The sequence below is a fragment of the Cuculus canorus genome, chromosome 5, assembly GCF_017976375.1.
Source record: "Cuculus canorus isolate bCucCan1 chromosome 5, bCucCan1.pri, whole genome shotgun sequence".
NCBI classification, from domain to species: Eukaryota; Metazoa; Chordata; class Aves; order Cuculiformes; family Cuculidae; genus Cuculus; species Cuculus canorus.
In genome coordinates, this window is record NC_071405.1 from 4,831,077 (window position 1) to 4,849,525 (window position 18,449).

General features: G+C 48.9%; 1 long non-coding RNA gene across 1 annotated transcript; it reads left to right on the top strand.

Annotated features, from left to right (window-relative positions):
- The first annotated feature begins 6,695 nt into the window (after positions 1–6,695).
- On the top strand, positions 6,696–13,881 carry LOC128852277 (uncharacterized). Its single transcript, XR_008450024.1, has 3 exons — positions 6,696–6,941; positions 13,219–13,366; positions 13,635–13,881. It is a non-coding gene; the product is annotated as an uncharacterized LOC128852277 (long non-coding RNA).
- The last annotated feature ends 4,568 nt before the right edge of the window (positions 13,882–18,449 follow it).

Below are 18,449 nucleotides of genomic sequence, written 5' to 3' on the forward strand. Positions count from 1 at the left end.
ACCAGATGGATATTTGGGTGTCTCGTACAGAGGGTAGACTATAAAATAACATTTATCAAATAAGAAGTTGCAGCTACCCTGCATTCCTTGGAGGCTGCCCAGATGCAGCCACTGGGATGGAGAGGAGCCAGCGATGGTGGGGAGCCACACAGCGAGGGCTGGCTGTTTCTCAGGAAGCAAGTTTTATAGCAAACACTGAGCTTTGCCTTATCTGTTTGTGCTAAAGCTGCGATCTTTTTCTAAAGAGACCAAACTCCAACATATCAAGGATTTTTGTGGTTAAGGCAAGCTACCTGATGTTCCCATTTAATTAAAACCTGGGTGGAGGTGGGTTTACAAGCAGCTGGGCTGGGATGTGCTGGACTTACCGCGTGGGGGTAGTTAGAATCGTAAGTCATTAAGGTTGGGAAAGACCTCTAAGCTCGTCAGGTCCAACCCTCAGCCCAATACCACCGTGCCTGCTAAACCACGTCCCCAAGTGCAACGTCTATATGCTCTTTAAAGATCTCCAGTGATGCACCCGTCTGGCAAGGGCTGGGGGAACAGAGTGCATCCCTAAGCACTCACAGAATGCATCTTTAGGAGGTGCACTGGAGGGGCTTGTGTAGGATGCCTGGATCCTGGAGATGGGGGCGACAGCCAAATGTCTCCTCTTTGCTCAAACCAGATGATGAGGCAGAGAAATTTGGGGAAAGCCAAATGTTTCCTGGCCCAATGGCAGACACTGGTTGAAGTTTGCACTCTGTTTTTGTTCAAACAGCTGTGAGCATCGTTTCGGACACTGATTCAGTCTCTGCCCATCATCTCTGTAGGACAACAGAGAATAACAGCTTATATCTTCACCTCCTGGCTGCAAAATCCTTTTAAACCTTTTGCAAAACGCCTGTAGGTGTTGACAACATATTCCTTATGAAAAAAAAGTCACAGCGACTGTCTGGAGCAACCCTGGCTGTGATCTTTAGCTGCCTGGGAGACAGCCATCGGCATGGATGCAGGCTGAATAATAAGGACTCCCGCAGCTGCAGGGGACAGGACAATATATTTTCGCAGGGCAGTAAAACCCGCTCGATGCTAGCTCTGAGCCAGGCTCTGATCCGCTCCCTCCTTGGTGCTACGTATGGCATTTCACGGTTCCAATCCCGTGCCGTGGCTCTGTACTGCACATTCCCGCTATCCCGTCCACCGCAGCAGTTTTCAAGGTGCGAGTGGTGCAGAGCAGAGGCTCAACTGGACCCCAGAGTTTTCGGGCAGCTCTTGACAGATAATCTCTTACAGAGAGCTCCGTTTGCGTTTAATCTCCCTCCCGCAATCTAAATCACAGGGGAAGGTTTTTATATATGGCTCTGACAGCGCCAAACGTCTCTAAAGGAGAGGGATGCGGAGAATTTATAGCGCGCAGGCTGCTGCCGGTTAATAAGCAGGAAGGGCTCTGGGTGGTAAAGGATTTCTGGGTTTATCGGAAAGGGAGTACAAATGTAAGGCAGGAGCCGACTGGGGATCTTCCCACCTCAAGTGGTTTAACCTGCAGACTGGAGGCTTTTAGGGCTGATGTGGGGGTACAGGGATTGCTGGGGGGGGGGTGGGGGGGCCTGGCATTCTCTCCTGGGGATGGGACAGGGCACGAGAGAAGGACACGCACAATTTTCTAATGCCAGATGGCTGCACTGAGAAGGAAGTGAGAGATGAGCTGGGGTTTGGGGGTGGGATTTGATGCCCAGCACCCCAAAAATTGCATCCCAACCTGGTTTCCAAACTCTGCCCATGAGTCCCGAGCCTTCATACCACCTTCATGTCTGCTTTCATAGAATCATATAGTGTTCTGAGTTAGAAGGGACCCACAAGGATCATCGAGTCCAGCTTCTGCCATGCATGGGACAAAGTGCTCCACCACCCTCTAGGGGAAGAATCTTTTTCTAATGTCCAACCTAACCCTCTGCTGGCACTTCTTCCTGCCATTCCCTCAGGTCCTATCATTGCTCTCCAGAGAGAAGAGCTCAGTGCCTGCTCCTCCTCCTCCTCTTGTGAGAAAACAGTAAACTATGATGAGGTCTCCCCTCAGTCTCCTCTTCTCCAGGCTGAACAAACCAAGCGACTTCAGCTGCTCCGCATACAGCTTCTCCTCTAAACCCTTCACCAGCTCTGTGGCCTCCTCTGGACACCCTCCAGTAGCTTTAGATCTTTTTTATCCAGTAGCATCCAAAACTACCCCCAGCACTCGAGGTGGGGGTGCACTAGTGTGGAGCAGAGTGGGACAATCCCCTCCCTCACTTGGCTGGTGATGCCATGCTGGATGCACCCCAGGACACAATTGGCCCTCTTGGCTGCCAGGGCACACTGCTGGCTCATGTTTTCTGTTTCAATCTCTTGTACTCTCAGTATCTTCAAGACTTCACTTGCTTTGAGGCATCCTTTTTGTTTTTTTCCCCCTCCCTCTGTTTCCCTTCACACTGCCATCAGCTTTCTGACAGGGAAGTTTTATTGGAATAAAAGTAGATTTTTATCTTCCGAGCCCGCTTATTAAACTCTCTCCCTTCTCTCACAGTAGGATCCCACCCACCCTCCTGGACGTCTGTCGATTCAAATCAGTTTTAATCAACTCACAATATTGGACACAGTAAAATTGGATTTTTGAAAGCCCAATAAAGTTGTGCCATTGCACTGTACCGTAGCTTCAGGAACTTAGATTTCATCACACCATGTCGGCAGCTGCAAAAAAACAGCCCGTAAGAAACTCATCTACTGTGCTCCAGCAAGCTGCTAAAAATGGATGATGCCTCTCCTGAAGAAATATTGACTATTAGTATTCTTATTAACATTCTGCTGTCAGAAATGACCAGCGGTAATAAATACGGTTGTATCTTTTCATCGTCCTGCCCATTCATCACTGTCTGGCTGAGCTTCCCTCAGCGCCGGGCGCTACACATGACCCCTCTACTCGCCCCATCTCCTTGCCCAAAAGGAGCTGTTTGCCCTCATGCTGTGACCTTGATTATTTTGTTATCGCTATTTTATTTCTTCCTTTTGATGGAGCAAACAGCAGCGCAAAGGAGGAGCCCCTGGGAACAGCTTTCTCCACGTCTGCCTTGGCAGAAGGTATCATAGAGGTGGGAAAGGGCAGGATGCGGTCCAGGCACCTGCGATGCTCCTGCTCATCTGTAATTAGATTTCCACAGTCATAACGAGATATATTGGTAGAGTTGGGTTATCCTCAAGCCTTATTTCTTCCCTAATCTTGGATGAGCTTTAGCGCTAGGGTAAATCAAGCCTTGTCTTGCAGTGGCTTCGAACTAAGCAGAGCTGTCCTTGTCCTGTGCTGGTGCAAACATCCCTGGGGCTGCACTGTAAACCTGATCCAGGAACTGATCAGAACTAAACCAACCCTTGACTCTTTTCTTTGCAGGCTGGTTTTTAACCCCGATGAGCTCCCTGATCTGCAGGATGGCGTCATTTGTGTATGGAAGGGAAATAAACAGTGGTGGGAGCAAAGGGAGGAGAAATGCTTTTTTGGGGTATTAAAAGGACTGGAATGCTGGTGTGAGACAGCAGGTCTGAGCCTGACTTTTTGCCCAGGAGTGTTATCTGGGTGACAGTGAATGCCGGCAAAATCCCTGTTTACAAACTCATTTCAAGGCTGGTGAGGGCTCTGCGTCTCATTTAATTCTGGCAAGGATACGACTTCCCTCGCTCGATGCAATCCAGGCGCCGAGGAAGCGTGCAATAGGTAATGATGTAATTAATGCTGAGGGGGAACCAATTAATGTATTAACAAATGCTGTTTCTCAACAGGGGGCAAAGGGAGGGTGAATCTACTGCTGCAGATCTGGCAATTTCCTTCCTCACAAATTCTTCTCTGTGTTCAGTTTTGCTGCTCCCTTTCGCAGGGATCTGGGTGTTTAACTTTGCCCAAGCAGACGGGATTGCAGGAGCCTGGACCCGTGTGAGAGAGAGAAAATCCCAAGGAATGATTTACACATTTAACACCAATTGATCACCAAGTGGTTGCTTCACCACAAAGGGATAATTCTTCTAGGTTAGCCACTCCAGGCAGGCTCTGCTTTCGATGCAATCAGTAGCGTAAGCCTTGGATGCCCTTTGGAGCAGTTGGTTTGATGGAGATGGAGGCTGCTTTGGGGGCGAGAGATGGTCCCTGGCTGTGGCACAGCTGTACCTTGTCCCATGGGACCAGTGTTCAGAAGAGGTCCCTTCTCCAAATCCTGCTATGGGGCCTCTGCTCGCTGCAGTGATGCTTCATAAACTCATTTGAGGGGAGAAATCATAGAATCACCAGGTTGGAAAAGACCTCCTGGATCATCAAGTCCAACCTTTCCTATCTGCCACTAAACCATGCCCCTGAGCACCTTGTCCACCCATCTTTTAAAGATATCCAGGGGTGGGGACTCAACCACCTCCCTGGGCAGCCTCTGCCAGTGTCCCTTTCCATGAAAAATTTTTTCCTGATGTCCAGCCTGACCCTCCCCTGGTGGAGCTTGAGGCCATTCCCTCTTGTCCTGTCCTCTGTCATTTAGGAGAAGAGCCCAGCTCCCTCCTCTCCACAACCTCCTTTCAGGTAGTTGTAGAGAGTAATAAGGTCTCCCTTCAGCCCCCTTTTCTCGAGGTTAAGCAACCCTCAGCCGCTCCTCGTCAGACTTGTTCTCCAGCCCCTCACCAGCTTCGTTGCTCTTCTCTGGACACGCTCCAGAGCCTCAACATCCTTCTTGTGGTGAGGGGCCCAGAACTGAACACAGTATTCGAGGTGCGGTCTCACCAGTGCCGAGTACAGAGGGAGAATCACCTCCCTGGACCTGCTGGTCACACCGTGTCTGATCCAAGCCAAGATGCCATTGGCCTTCTTGGCCCCCTGGGCACACTGCTGGCTCGTGTTCAGTCGGCTGTCAACCAACACCCCCAGGGCCTTCTCCTCCAGGCAAATATCCCCCTAAAAAGGGGCTCAGCCAGCAACCCCCCCTATGGTTGCTGTGGACTTCCCGCGAGGCCATGAGGAGTACAAGGAGGGTGACCATGCTCTGATGGAAATGTGAGTGAACAACTGGGAGACAACACAGCCCTTGCCGGTTGCCAAAAATTACCCTAATTTGTATTAGCATCACCTCTGCAGCCTTTCAGGTCCCCAGGGAGGGGACCTGAGGGCTTTCTGCCATATTTAGTCCCAGGGAGAGGCAGTACCCTGCAGCACTATGCCCTCCACCTTCTGCCGTGCTGGAAACAGAGGCTGCAGGGCCAAATATTCTCCTGTGGATGTAAAGACAAGAGCCTCTGTGCCCATGAAACCAAACCAGGGTGGGGCGGTTGGGCTGAGGACTCGGCACCACTTGTGCGCCCATCTGTGGGGTGATGGCATCCCTGACCCAACACAACCGCATAGCTGTGACCAACAGGACAAGCTCAGATGGGGCTTTGCTGCTCTGGAGGAATTAAATATTCACTGAGCAGCGAGTGAGCTGTCTCTGCCGCTAAAATGCTGTTTTAATGGCTGGGAAGCAATGCTTGCCAGCCAGCCTGGGGTAAAAAAATGCTGTAAAGGCAAAGTGGTTTGTTTTAGTGGCCAGCTCAAAGCCAAGCAGGGGATTTAAAGGTTTTAAAGCAGGTTTTCCCCTAAGGTATCAGTGGTCATTAATTATCCAAAGGCAAAAGCATGGGGACACGGTCAGAGTTCCAATTTCCCCCTTGTGATCTGTCTCAGTGGGGCCCATGGAGCTATTCCTGCTGGACATCTCCAGCAAAGCCCCCAGCTTCCCATCCAGGTCTGGAAATGAAATCCAAGCCGATTTCCACACGTCCTGACCCACCCGGCGCAGAAACTGGCTGCTCTGAAATAAATCAACCACGGCACGGAGGCAAAGTGATATGAGCGGGGAGATTGGATTAAGGTGGACAAGACAGATGGTGGGGTGGGAAGGGATGAAATGGGCTGGTGGAAATCGAAAGAGAAAAGATGACAAGGATGCGAGGCTCACTAAAAAAGACAAAGAGCTGGGATTTTTCCTGCAGATAGCTAGAAGGAAAACAAAACACTGAGAAATGTGTTATGTTGCCATCGACACTGGTCACTTTAGGGATGTGATGGGCTTCGCTGGGCAGAGCACTGCGGGACTTGGACTCACCATGGTCCCAGTCCAGTGCGAATAGCTTTAGTTTTTAATTAAGAAGAAGTACTATAACCCATTTATTAAATATTTAGTGAATTAAGATCAAAATACAATTTCTAAATTCTCGCACTTTGATTTAGGATGAGTTTTATTGATCTTCTGCATGATTTGTAGGAGCCCTGAATCCCGATTCTGACAGTTTTATCATACCGTAATAGACTTCCTTTTAGAAAATTACAGTTACTACATTCCATTTCAATCTCCTCTAGGACTTTTCCTTAGATAATCACACTTAGATCATATTTCTTTCTTTATTCATGCATATGCAATAAACTTTGCATAACGGCACTAATTATTTTAACTAATTAGTTTAAGGCTTACCAAAACAAGTTCAATGGTTAATTATACAAGAAAACGTTCATCTTTAACATCTTTATAAGTCGCAAACACCTACTTTAGGGAAACAAGGTGCAGAGAAGGTAAGGTTAATACATAATAAAACTTAAAATTGATAAGTTTTACATATCTCATTTCAATTTATACCTGTTCTTCATCCTAGTGCAACCCTGGCAGGTCATGGAGTGGCCCCCAAGGGCTTCCAGAGAAAGTGCTGCCACCTCCTTCACCCAGCCAAGCTCTGGGGGTGTTTGAGATCGTTAATTAGGCTTTGCCATCAGTAACAAAGAAAGATTCCGTCTCCAGAGCAAGCATGGTTTATAGCTGATGCTTCGACCACTTCTGAGGTCAGAAACATCTCTGCGTCTGCCAGACTGGAGTGATCTCTCCGTCCAGAACCTGATCATTAAAAGGAAATTAATTTCACTGGGTGCTGAAGTAAGTAAACTCTCTGATTTCTGGTCTGTTATGACTGTTAACCAGCTAGATCTCACTTTAATAGCTTATTTAAAGCACTGGGCCTCTGACAGCCTGGGTGATGGATGGAGCTGTCAGTGTCTGCTTCGTTTGGAGAGGAGAGGAACATCTCTTAAACGAGAAGCTCTATAAATCAAAAGGATGAAAATCAGCAAGTGCATTTTTCTGGACAGGGGCATCCTTCTCCCTGCAGAGCGTAACAGCCACTAAATTGAGGTTGGATTTATTTGGTCTGAAACCCCTTTCGACAGATGCTTTCACATTTGGAATGGAAGAGAGCAGGCATGGAGCAGCCAAGCCAGGTGGCAGCCAAACCAAGTGTTGTCTCCTTTGCAAACCCCAACCTTGGAGATCGTGAACACGCTCACCAGCAACCTCTCAGTGATAATTTCAGGGCAGTTGCTTGTGGTTACCGGACACTGCTGCTTTTCCCCATGGTCAATGCTCCTCAATTCCTATGTGCTTGCTGGAGAAACAGGGGTTCCTCCTCCTTGCCATGCCTGGAGGTTTGGCAGTGCCGGACATGTCACATTTGTGTTAGTGGGGAAGCAGCAGCACAAACTTTGCACAGGGAGGTGGCTCTACACCCTTCCTCACGAGGGAAAACACAAACCCCTCGTTCAGCCCATGGAGTTCAAGCAGAAAACAAACTCTTGGGTATTTTCCAGCCCCAAACCCACCATCGTGTGGTACGAGGTTGAGCCTTATATCAAATATCATCGGGGCGGCTCGTTATTGCTTCCCAGCTCTGACAGGTTTGAGACTCAGGTAACACTACAGCCTTTTATCCATGTTTTCTCAAGGCTGCCTTTCCCACAAAGCTGACAGACAGGAGCATAACAACCACACACACACACACACACTCCCCGCCCCCCTTTTCCCCCTCCCCTAGATGCGTTATTTGCAGCGCCTTTGTTTTGTTTAATATTGAAAGACTTTTAAAGCGTGGCTCTGACCTAGATTGAGAGCTCTTCGGGGGAAGGCTGTTGCCGGCACAAGCGAGTTGGGGAGCAGCCGGAGGAGGCAGGGCCCATGCCTTGCCGAGGAGCTGCTGCGATAAAATAATCATTTAGGGATGGGAATTAACCCACTTAATCAGTGGCGCTCTTGACTTGCTCCTCAGCGAGTGCTTGGAGGGGATTTAAGGTGCGCTGCTCCTGTTCAGCCCTGGTGGTCACCATGGCTGTTGTCATCTTTTCCCTGCTCCCCCAGTGACTTTTTCCTGTTCCTTTCCCTTTCCCTTTCCTTTTCCCTTTCCCTTTCCCTTTCCCTTTCCCTTTCCCTTTCCCTTTCCCTTTCCCTTTCCCTTTCCCTTTCCCCTTCTTCTATCCCTTTCCTCTTTCCTTTCCCTTTTCCTTTTCCTTTCTCTCTCTTCCCCTTTTCTTTTCTTTCTTTTTCTTTATTCTTTTTCCTTTTATCCCCTTTCCCTCTCATTTCCCCTTTCTTTTTCCTTTTCCTCTCTTCCCCTTGCTTTGTTGGACCTCCACCCCAGCAGCTCCCGGCTCCCTAAGGAAGCAGAGGGGTCTTGTGGACTTGAAGGAGGGACCTTTTTTGAAAGCACACCCAAGGTGTTCTTTTTAGGTCAAACTTTACATTTTTAAACACCTCACAACGTGAAAGCGCACCTTTTAAACATTTAGAAGTGCAGCCACATCGCCCTGGGATGGGTATTTGTGATGACCTTTAAAAAAATATGAATTTTACTTATTCTTCTCCAAAAATGTAACTGTGAGCCCAGCTGCCACAGGGCTGTTGCCTTGGGGTAAGTGGAAGCTGAATCCACTTTGATTCGTGCAGAGGACACATGGAGGATGTTTGAAGGTTCCCCCTAAGGGGAGCCAGCAATGGGGAAGGGGCACAGGGGTCACCTGGGGCTTTTGTCTCCCAAACCCCTTTGCCCGGATGTCTCGTACCAGTGTGGGGCTTCACCTTGGAGGCTTGTGATGTGCGAACCCCATTTAGCTCCGGGTGCAATCTCCTGGTCGTTCACAGTTGAGGTTTGGGTCTGAAGTACATACGCCTCGATGCTTCTGCAGCTCCTCCAGGATCGTCTTAAATCACTTCGACCTTTCCTTTTTGGAAGGAGGAGGCATTTTGTACCATTGCGATGGCAGAGTGCCTCTCTCTGTCCATCAGGTCCGGGGGTTTCGCGACAGAGCCGTTGAAAGGAAAGGGAAAACTAGTGAACCACATAATTAGTTTTTGCTTCAGTGATTAATATCACTTGCAAACAGGTAATCTCAGCCCGAGCAGGCTTCTTTGCGACACTTTTCCTAATGAATGAATGTAGCTGGCTGGTGCTTTGCCTTTTAATATGAATACAAACAGAGGCAGCTGCCTCCAGAATAAATAGAGCATCTCTCAACGATAGCAGATCTCTTCCTTCAGCACCAGAAACTCCCTGATATTCCCCAGCAACTCTTCCCTACTGCCTGATCTTAAACCACCCCCTGGCAAACCCTTTGCCTGGCATCCTCCCTTCGCCACTGCCATCCGGCAGCGGTATTGGTCCTTCCAGCCTTCCCTGCAAACCAATAATTCCAGTTTGCTTTCAACACACAGCAATCAGCCTGGAGAATCGTGTTTGTTGGTAGAACCAGGGGTTGCAATTCAGGACGTGGGAAAGGCATTTGTACTTAAGTAATTGGATAGCGCTGGCATATAAAATCATAATGGCTCTGTAATCTTGTACAATAATCCCGCATGTGGCTGCGGAGCCCGGCTCCCCCCGACCCCTGAGCTGAGCACTGCCCTCGTTTAAACGTGATTTAATGAGGCTGGAAGAACAAGCTCTGATTGCTCTGTTTTTGACAGGCAGGTGGTGCGGCTGACGCTGTGGAACAATAATTGTTTTGGGGAATGCTGCTCTGTCTCCTTGGTCCAGGGAAGAACAGAGGAACTCAGTATCAGGATGAGACCCAAGGTCAGCCCCAGTGTGTCCCCAGATGGGATGGAGGGCAATGCAGCTTGGCAATCCAAGCCATAGTCCCCATCCCAGGAGCTTAGGACTTCTCTTTTTCTCTTTTCCCTTTTAATTTTTAACAGCCTGGGTAGTTGTCCGCTCCAGTTGTCCTCAGGGACTGAAGAACTGCCTCTTCCAATCAATATTTTGGGTCCCAAATTTCCATGTGCAGGCTGTGCCTCTCTTTACACATCCTGGTGGCTGATAATAGGGTTCACAACTTAGTGAAGCCAGGGACGCGGATAACCCTATTGCTGTAATATCCAGGCACTTCTTACGCAGTTAAAAATAGAAACACCGATAATGATCCATCTCTTTGTCAAGCCCGGAGGGGTAGCAGCTTGATTAGCTTATAGATGTCCTCATTTCTGTGTGAGTGACCACAGTATCCAGGGAAGGAGACGGAGGAGGTAGTGATGTGCAGGGAGAAATTGGGGAGCTGATGAGAGGAGAGACCCCATGGCCACATCCATGGATCGTGGTGTAGGTCTCCAGGCGGTGCCAACACCTCTAGGTTTGTTTCCCCAAAATGCCCTTGGAGGCTGGTTTTTGGTGGGGTGGCTGGTACGGAGCTGATGGATGAGCCTTGGGGTGCCGTGCCAGGCTGTGTCACTGTGATTGATAGCAGGGAGACGGGGATATCTATGAACAAGGAGAAGGATGAAAAAGTCAAGGGTTTGTGAGCTGTGGCTGTTCAGCGTCAGCTTGCAATGCGCATCGGTCCACCTGCAATGCTTTCACCCTCGTGTCCCTGCACCTCAACCCAAGGGAAACCCTGCGGGTTAATGCTGGGGCTGCTCCCAGCTCTCTGCTCTTTTATGTCACAAGGCAAAAGCTGCTTAATCTCCCTTCCCAAAATCCAAGGCAGCAACACGGAGCAGATTATTTTGCAGCCTGTGGTCTCTGCCCTCTTCTTATCTAAATAAAACCCCAAATCAGTGCAAGAGGGAAAGGAAAAGGGGAAGGCACTTGGGTCCAGTCCAGACGGTGTGGAGGTCGGTGTGGAGGTCGCAGGCATTCACTGGCATGGATTTAATGTTCATGGATTAGCCGTGGCTCAGTGCATTCATCTGGTGAGAATCAACCCTACAGAAAGCAGGAGAACGGGGCAGCGCTGTTGCCCGCTGTGCCAGTCAGCAGCTACCAGGAACGTGTGGGACACAGCAAATACGTCTCCCAATAGTCGGGGAGGGACCCACTACATTTTTAAAAAGTGATTTATGCTGTAATCGGTCTTGAAGCTTCATTATTCCAAGCATTAGTGTGTCTGAGCCAGTGGCCTTATTTGTTAATGCACTGAAAGCGGCAGCAGATGTGCTATTTTTCATCTGTGACCCGATCAACTCGCTGATTCATCTACTTCCATTTTCATTTCCCTGTCATTGATTTATTAATGATGTCTTACTTATCTGGAGCTCTTTCGGAGGGCTCCTATGGCCCAGCCCCCAGAGAGATGCTGGAGAAGGCCTCTCCCCTCCCCAAATATCCTGTTTTCCAAACCATATTCCTCATTGCTCCACAGATTAGATGTTTTAATTATTTATTAACTGAAGCAACCCCCTGTGCAGTATGTGGATAATTGATCTGCTGAAAGAATGACCTCTCTCTTTGCCCCTGCAGATGGAGTACCCAACCACCAGGGATGTATTTTGGTATGGGTAAACATGGGTCTTCATCCAGGAACTCCACGGGATGCAGTGAAGGATGTCCAGGCTGAGAAAATTGATGGGTTTTCTTGCTTTTCTATCCTCTCTGGTATGGTCCAGCCTGGAAAAATTCCAGGGGCAGAATTAGTGCAAGCAGCTCAGTTTCTCCCTTATTTTGAAAAGCTGGTGAAGAGCTTGATCAAACTGTGGGAGCTTATATGGATTTTCTTGGACAAGTAAGTCCTTTCTGCACCACCCATTTGACCCAAGCTGTGCTGGAGCCACAAGAAATTATTTATTCTCTGCCTTTTCTTCTGAAAAATGTCTTTATTCCTACATCTCTCCTAACAGTCACCCTGGAACAGGTTATTGTTTTGCCTTTTGCTTTTGTAAGGGGACTTTCCTCCTGCCTCTGTCCCATTGATGAATCTCTTCTGGACAAGCCACCGAGCAGTGTGAGCTGCAGTGACCTGGAAAAAAAGCTATGGCCAGCCCTATCCTACAGTCTCCCAGGGGACGTCTGTCCATGCCCACTGCCAGGCTCTTGGCATCCAGCATCTCTCAGCCTTTTTCCTCCTGAAACCTTTTCTTCACTTGGCATCAGCCTTTGCCAAGCTGCCCAGAGTAAAACAGTGTCACAAAAGCCCTTCTTATTGAAAAGTGTCTTTTTGCTGAGCAACTCTGACCTTCAGGGCTTTTTCAGAAACCAAATTCTGCCATTGAGTACGCACATAAAACCCCTGGATTTGGGGAAGGTCGTTCCAAGATTATTCACAGATCCCCCGTGCTTTTATGCAGCCAGTCTTAAACTATCACTCCTTGCAATGGGCCCCTCACTACGAGGAAGGTATTGAGGGGCTGGAGTGTGTCCAGGGAAGGGCAACAAAACTGGGGAAGGGTCTGGAGCACAGGGGTTCTGGAAGCGGCTGAGGAACCTGGGGCTGTTTAATCTGGAGAAGGCAGTGCTGAGGGGAGACCTCATCACCTTCTGCAGCTCCCAGAAAGGAGGTTGTGGTGAGGTGGTTGCTGGTCTTTTCTCCCATATAACGAATGGTAGGATGAGAGGAAATAGCCTTGAGTTGCACCAGGAAAGGTCTAGATTGGATTTTAGGAAAAATGTCTTCACCAAAAGAGTGGCGAAGCCGTGTCAGAGGCTGCCCAGGGAAGTGGTGGAGTCTCCATCCCTGGAGGTGTTCAAAAACCACACAAATGTGGCACCTGGGGAGATGGTTTGGTGGGCATGTCGGTATTGCGTTGATCGTTGGACTGGGTGATCTTTGGGGTCTTTTCCAACCTTAACAGTTCTATGATTCTGTGCTCCTACTCATCGCTCCTTGTTCCCACCCTTCCTGATACGAATGTCTGGGAAATACTGCCTATTTCCAGCTGCTCAGCTGAATCCCTGGGGAAACAGCCTTTTGCTCTGGGGCTATTTGAGGGATTTACAGTGTTGTTCAAGTAACTGATCCCTGAGCCACAGATGTGCCAGTGCTCTCGCTGCTCCATCTGATCGCTGCTTTGGTTTCCAGCCTAGTTAACTCATTGGCTCTTTGCAGGACAGTTGGCTCGTTTTACAGGGTCTTTTACTGAAAACATGGCTTAGACTCCTTTTTTCTTTTTCTATTTTCAGGAAAAATGAAATTTCCTGTTTATTTTTCCCTTTGCATCCTTCTCACAAGATGAATTTTACATGCCGATAAGGGACTTGCAGGATGAGAGACAGGAGGTCTGTGTTATGTTATTGGCACTATGGACAAGCCCTTGATGCTCTTATAAATGTAAGTACCTTTCCAAATCAATAAATCAACATTAACATCGCTTTCAATTGGTACAACATGATGAGGGAATTTGCTGGGCAATTCTTTTTCTTCCTGATTAACTTATTTTCTCCAGGTAAAATCCAGCCACTTCCAGGGCAGATCCTCATCTTGATGTCCTGGATTTTCACCAATGCCATCTCTGAACGCTCGCTTGGATGTAGCCCAGCTTCAGCTGGACATTGCGAGAGGAAAAAAAAAGTGATCTTGTGGTTTTGTTCTCTTTCAGAGAGGAAAAATCCAATGCCACGAACAGGGATAAAAACCTTCCCCAAAGCCTCTGGGAGCAATAGCTTGGGAAGTGCTATTCTCTTTCCCTGAGCCACACATGCTTGCTTTCTAAGACTGCCCAGATCTGCATTGAAATGGGAGAAAGGAGCTCAGTGTTTGGGTCGAGGCTGGGAATAATACACGTTTTGAATCGCCTGGTGAGTGCAATACACCCCACCTGCTTCTCCCCCTCAATTAAGGCCACTGAGCTAAAGCTTCTTGCTTGGAAATGCCCCGAAGACATGTTTGCACAGTCCATTACCCTATCTCCAATGGTTTTATTGTCACTATTTATTAAAGACTCTGAAAATGTGCAAAATTACCTCTTTCTGCAAGGAAAAGGCTTTTTATGGGCTCAGGGGAGACTGAAACCCAGCCACTCGCATGAAAAATCATTGTTCCCCACTTCTAAGGGGTGAGGTAGCCGAAACCTGCTCCTGTGGGCACATCAACCTGATCCCTGGGCAGGAAACTTTCCCAGCTTCTTTTTTTCCTACATTTTGAAAACAAAGCACCCGAGCACCTCAGCCTCTGAGCTCTTGGCTCAGTTTTTGGGTCAGGGCTGGGAATAACGCAACCTTATCACGTGTTCCCTCACACGGGGTGAAATCCAGCTGTTGCACTGGATTCAGCTCATGTCCCCTCATGGTCCTTTATTACCACGTATAGATGGACCTCACGTCCTTTAAAATACTCTTGCCCACAAGCAGTTTGCAACTTTATGGCTGCAGCCTCTCCATCCCTCCGAAGCTGAGGTCTCCTTCTGGCTTCCATCTGTATTTTCTCTCCCAGTATTTTTGTGTCTGTGATTTGGGCAAGAAAAGCATCTATTTTTGTTTTTTCCTCTTTTTATTTTTTTTCCCCCTCATTTCTGCTTGCTGACAGCATCCTAATACCTCGATTTAGGGAAAGCCGGGTGGTGATGTGGTGGCTTGGGCTGCCCTCTCTTGGCATTTCTGCATGTTGCACAGAGCAATGTCCCTAACCAAAAAACCCACTGCATTTCAAGACAGCATCTTCCCTGCTCCAGCTGCCTCCCTCGTAATGCTTGATGAGAAGACCTGCCTTAAAGCTCTTCCATCCTCAGTTTTCATTACATGGTGGTCAGGTTCCTTGTTTTAAGGTCATGGACCATATTGCAGCTCCGTTATTCGGGCACATCTGTCTGCCAACATCCTTAATGAACCTTCTCAATCTCGCTTTTGGCCCTACAATAATAGCTCTGAAACAGCCCTTGGGGGAGTAATTAAAGATTTTTTTTTTCACAACATTTGTGAATGTGACCTCCTGCCTCCTCTCCCTCCCCTTTCCTGATGGTGGAAATCACTGCAGTGCCCATGTGATAAGGCACGAAATCCCCCTGAGTCATGAGGGCATGCTGCTCGATAGCGCTTGACAAGTCCTGTGACTCCTTCTTGGCAGGCAGGCTGCTGAATCTCATCAGCGAGATGGGGAAAGGTTACAGCCGAAGGTTATAGCCAATCTTTTCCTTTTTTTTTTTTTTTTTATATAAATTTGTATAGTATTGATCTGGTTAACTTGCTTATCTGCAGCTTGCTGGTTTTTCACTTTTCAAGGTGCAGCATGGCTCCAGCAAGAATATTTGGGTGGGGGCAAACCCTGACCTGGCCTGGAGAAGGGTTGTTTCTCAAGTTTAGAGACTGTGATCAGCTTGTCTGTGGTTTTCTCTGTAGTATATCCAGTCCGTTGTATTTCTTTTTGCTATGAGGGCTTTGCATTTGCAGAGAAGACATTTGAGGGGCTGCTGTTTGCGGGGGTCACTGCATGTGCTACCATGACTGAGGAGACTTCCATGAAGAGGAGAGTGCAGGGAGACTTCATCTTAATCTACAGCTTCCTCACAAGGGGAGGAGGAGAAACAGGTGCTGAGCTCTGGTCGACAGTGAGAGGATCCGAGGGAATGGCAGGAAACTGTGCCAGGGAGGGTTAGGTTGGCTATCAGGAAAAGGTTCTTCTCCCAGAGGGTGGTGGAGCACTGGAATAACTCCTCAGGGAAGCAGTCATGGCACCAAGCCTGACAATATTCCAGAAGAATTTGGCCAATTCTCTCAGACACATGGAGTGAATGTTGGGGTTGTCCCATACAGGGACAGGAGTTGGACTCGATGGTCCTTGTTGGTCCCTTCCAACTCAGGACAGTCTGTGATTCTACACCTCGCCAATATTGTGGCAGGTAGTTGGGGATCAGCATCTTTTCTTGCGCTCTGAGCAAAACCAGCTGAGGGTTCAGCCAAAACTCCCTGCCTTTTTATGCAGAAGCAAAGACTTTCTGGCGTCACTTCATAGTCAAGCACCTTCTGGTTACCAGGGCTTGAACCTGCCGCTCCCTGCAGGGTGTAAGTGTGCCGGGTGTTTGCAGAAGCCATACCGCAAAAGAAAAGCAAACCCTAAAGTTATGTCATCTTTCCGAGTTGTTTTGTAAAACAGCCCTTTGGTTTCCAGGCACCCCTGTCTCCAGGAGGCCAAAGGACACGCTGCTCTCTGTCCCCGTGTTGGTCACACAGACTTGATAAAACAGCCCTTGGTTGCTAATTTCTCTGCTGGGTTTTTATCTCGGGCTCTTATCGGGCGGGGAGATAAGACAGTATGAAGCCGAGTGAGTGGATACGCCAGATAAAACCCCAAATATTATGCCTTACAAGTCCCCTCGTGTGCCCATGAATTTGCTGCAGCAACAGCAAAGAAGTCTTTTTCCCTTCTCCAGTTTTTTTTTTTACGAAGTAATGGTCTGTTCCTGATGGGAACAACATCACAAAGCTGGGGCTGAAAACATCGTTGTTTATGAAGATACTCATTAAACGTCTGGTCTGCGAGTCCTGCTCAGCTGGGTCGGGCCCAGGGCTCGAGGCGCTCGTTGGCAGAGGGCTGCATTGCAGTCCAGAGCTGTCTCCCAGCAGCTGGGCCGCGCTCCAGTCCTTCAGACGGAGCAGAGGTTGCACATCTCTCTGTGCTGCCCCAGGCTTGCAGCCACTGCCACAGGCTCCCACGAGCGAAGGACCCGCAGCATCTCCTCCACATCATCTGCAAAAGCCACGGGGTTTTATTAACTCATGCCTGAGACTTCGTTGAGCGTCGGCCTTTGGCCGCTTCGTTTTGGGGAATCACTCATTTTGCTGCCATCGCTTCTCTGGGGGTGACGGTACCTATGATGTGCTGGTGCCGATGAGAGCCGAATGCTCTGGGATACAGACTGGTTTGCCCAAAATCATGTCTGGAGGTGGAACATTGCCTTTTCCTCCTGCAAATTTCTCCCAGAAGTCAGGCAGGGCATCCCAATGCCCTCACCTTGTGCCCCCCCCCCCCCCCCAAACTGAATGATGACCCTAATCTGTGCTATCAAAAGAAACATTTTTCCTGTGTTTTCTCCTTGCTGGGTGCAGGAAGGAGGTGACCTTGCATCTCGTTGTGGATTGATGGAGGCACAACCTGCGGGAATCATCCCCAGCTCTCTGTCCCACCACCTCTGTGCTCAGCAGCGTCACCCACCCTGGTGCTCCTGGGGTAGCCTTTTCTCTTCCACACTCAGTCTGGGAAGGGGGTACAGCTGCTTTGGGATCAATCCTAAAGATGCTCTGAAGGCCACGGTCAGCGATGTGTCTGGGAGCATTTATTTTTCTGCAAACGCTTCATATTCTCTGCCCATGTCCCATATCCACTGCTGCCCTTTGATGGGCAACACGACCAAACCCCTCTGGTCCTCAGCCATCCCCTAAACCCTGCGAGGAGGTCCCTGGCTGTCTGAGAGGAGGGGGTGGTGGGGGCTGTGCTGCCAATCCCTTCATCCCTGAGCGTTGCTGCCATCTGATGCTCAAGGCCAGGAGGCGCAGGGAGGTTCCAGCCAGACCCTGTATCCAGAGCAGGCAGCATCTCTCCAATTCTGGGTTCAGTTTGGAGCCCTTCACTGCAAGAAGGACATTGAAGTGCTGGAGCGCTTCTGGAAAAGGGACAGGAGCTGGTGAAGGGGCTGGAGAACAAGTTTTAAGAGGAGTGGCTGAGGGATCTAGATCTATTTAGCCTGGAGGAGAGGAGGCTGAGGGGAGACCTCATCACTTCTTGCAGCTCCCTGAAAGGAGGTTGTATTGAGACGGGCGCTGGTCTCTTTTCCCAACTAACAAGAGATAGGAGAAGAAGAAATGGCCTCAAGCCGTGCCAGGGGAGGTTTAGATTGGATATCAGGAAAAATGTCTTTACTGAAAGAGTGCAGAGGCATTGGAACAGGCTGCCCAGGGTAGTGGTGGACTCTCCATCCTTTAAAAAGTGTGCAAACATGACGCTTCGGGCTGTGGTTTGGTAGGAGTGGTAGTGTTGGGCTGATGGTTTGACTTGATGATCTTAGAGGTCTTTCCCCACCTTAGTAATTTTATGATTCTAGGATTCATCCCCGGGGAAAACACACATGGCACCATCTGGGTGCTAAAAGAGAAAAAGAACAACTCCTTTTTTCGAAGCGGTGCTGCTTTTGCAGGTAAATGATGCTCCTTTCCCAGGCATCAGATTTAAGAACCTTACGGAGAACTGCGAGCAGCGAGAGAATCCGAGCAGGGTTGCAGGGTGCCCTGGGATGCTTCTCAGTTACAGGTTTGTCTTTTTGGCTAAGCACATCCAAAACCTGCAGAATAAGACACCCTCCTGCTCACCACAGCCAAGACTCTGGTCCTGATAAAACTGTTCCCCCTCATCCTTTTTCTGTCACAGGGGTAAAGGAGTTATTTCTTGGGTAGACAGGATGTTGGGGAGGTGTGCAGGAGGACAC